Source organism: Anneissia japonica, unplaced genomic scaffold (genome assembly GCF_011630105.1).
Source record: "Anneissia japonica isolate Jap-2015-1 unplaced genomic scaffold, ASM1163010v1 scaffold287709_len1912824_cov184, whole genome shotgun sequence".
Lineage (NCBI taxonomy): Eukaryota > Metazoa > Echinodermata > Crinoidea > Comatulida > Comatulidae > Anneissia > Anneissia japonica.
This window is the reverse complement of record NW_022751466.1, coordinates 585,407-587,893: the sequence shown is the minus strand read 5'-3', so window position 1 is coordinate 587,893 and position 2,487 is coordinate 585,407. Positions and strand designations below refer to the sequence as shown.

At 32.7% G+C, this 2,487-nt stretch overlaps 1 protein-coding gene across 1 annotated transcript in view; it reads left to right on the top strand.

Moving 5' to 3' along the window:
• The first annotated feature begins 1,721 nt into the window (after positions 1-1,721).
• LOC117121728 (gastrin-releasing peptide receptor-like) overlaps positions 1,722-2,487 on the top strand; it is a 14,875-nt gene continuing 14,109 nt past the window's right edge. The window contains exon 1 of the mRNA XM_033267012.1: positions 1,722-1,867. The gene's annotated coding sequence lies outside the window, so the exon portion shown is untranslated. The remainder of the gene's footprint in view (positions 1,868-2,487) is intronic.

Here is a 2,487-nt window from a genome sequence, read left to right as displayed (position 1 = left end):
AGATGTGTATAAGAGACAAGTACATCCTCTACACCAACGACCTTCGTACCCTGACTGAGAACTGCATGGCAATCAAATACGCTGATGACACCGTCCTTGTCAGTTTAAACAATGGCCCCAATCCCTTAATAATTATTTAAATGATGTGACCTATTTTTCAAATTGGTGTAAGAACCATTTCCTTAAAATCAATCTAAAGAAAACATGTGAACTTATCATTGATTTTAGGAAGAAAAATAGGTTGAACCTCTGAATATTGATGGTGAACAGATTAAAGTTGTTCCCGAGTACAAATATTTAGGTACTGTGATTGATGAAAAATATGAATGGTCCAGTAATACACTTAGACTGTACAGAAAAGGCCAGCAACGACTTCATATGTTACGGCAACTTAGGAAATTTAATGTTGATAAAGATAAATTCTAGAAATATTCTACCAATCAATGATTCTCAGTGTGATTTCTTTCTGTCGGATTATATGGGAAGCTAGCTTATATGAAAAAGATAAGGGATTGTTTGCGAAGATCACTAAAAGCGCGGGGCGTGCAATGGAGTAGATTATTCTAAGCTCAATTTTAAGTATAATGCAGGTGTTCTCTCCATGGTAAGACGCATACTTTCTCAAAATGATCATCCACTCTACAACGAGTACAATTTTCTCCCATCCCATATCCGTATTCACTCTTTACCTAGTCGTAGTAAACGCTATAACAAATCGTTTGTTCCACATTCTATTGTAATTTACAACAAATATGTTGAAAGATAATTTTTGCTACCCCTGGAGAGAACACCTTGACCATATCATATCAATATCAATCTAATTAATAATTGTAAATTTTATTGTAGAAGTATTTATTTGAATTTTATATATTGAATTGTTTTTGCCGTTTAACATAATTTTAATTGTAATTGAATTGTGTTTCTTAACCTTTATATGTAATTGTATATTGAATTTCGTACTTTTTATTGCAGTGTATAAATGAAGAATTTCTGATGTATTTATTTTAAATATATTAGACCAATAAAGATAAAGATTTTTTTTATTTTTTTTTATTTCGGCAATTTTTACGAATTCTATAAGTGAAACCATTATCATTAAATATTGTCATGCCTATTTTAATTCTATCCCAGCTCACGACTGGTCTAAACGCATTTCAAAGTGCAGTTACATCACTTTGATTGTTCTCATTGTGTTTTCGAATTCATCAAAATTTAAGTGTATAGCGACCTGTGGTACAGTAACCCTAAGATTTTAAGTTATACATCGCCACGAATTAACGAATCTCTCGAGCAATCACTGCTGAGGAAGAACATGTCACATGGCTATTGAAATCGTTTTGCCGTGCGGCCCAGGATGATTTGATAACTATTTCATAATACGTAATGTTTTAGTAATGAATGATTTTAAACTAATATAATAGACCTAGGGCCTAGACCTTAGTTTAGCCTCAACATAAAAATGTAATTTACTAATGTAAGTGAGGTTTGTTGGCGCCACCGGCTTCACATTCACCGTAGATACATTCGTTATACCATGGACCTATACTGCTGTTTTAGTCAAATGCAAGCCAACAGAGTATCGGAACTCGTGTATGGACTTACAAGAAGAAGTCAAATGCAAGCCAATCAGAAAGCAACGTTACTAGTGATTGGTTACTGTCGGAGAGGATTAGTTGACTGCTAAAATAAACCCGACCATTGTCAAAGCGTTTCATTCTTACCAATTGATCCATTGAACGGAATGAGTACATCGGCGTTATATCTAGCACTAGTCTAGCACGGTCAACGACAATCTCAACAATATTGATTTCCTTAATTTGTACTCTAGGGTTGAGTACACTGTAGCTAGCCCCCGGTGTAGCTTGTGGTACGTACTTTTTATTTATCATTATGTTTAAATTAACTATATAAATAGACAATATATTAAAGATATACTACTTTACACTATAAGGTGGGTTGTAGGCCTACTTTTGGAATAAAATATTATCCTGCATGAGAGTTATATGTTAAGGATTAGATAATATAATGTTCAAGTGCATAGGGGCAATGTGCAATATGCGCTATATATAACATTATTATAGCGAACGCTTTTTGAGGATTTTAAAGTGATTGTTTAAATATACGATACCAAATACTATAATTTTATTATTAAATTGTCACACACTACCAACAAACCCCTCTACAAAGTCCAAAGCAAGTCGGCGTACTATAATAAAGGATTAATGATGTATGTACAGATAAACAGAAATATGGTAGAACTATGAATGATCAAGTGGTGGACTATGGGAAAGCATTACTATAGTTAATGGATTGCTAATGATAATTGAAAGGCTTAACTTAAGGCTATGATTAAAACCATGTAAAACAGGAAGCGGCGATTAAAATAATATAATTAAAAATATACTATATATAAGCATAAAATTAACAAATATATGTGGGCCTATAAAAAATATAAATATAGGCCTATATATTGGGACATAACATATT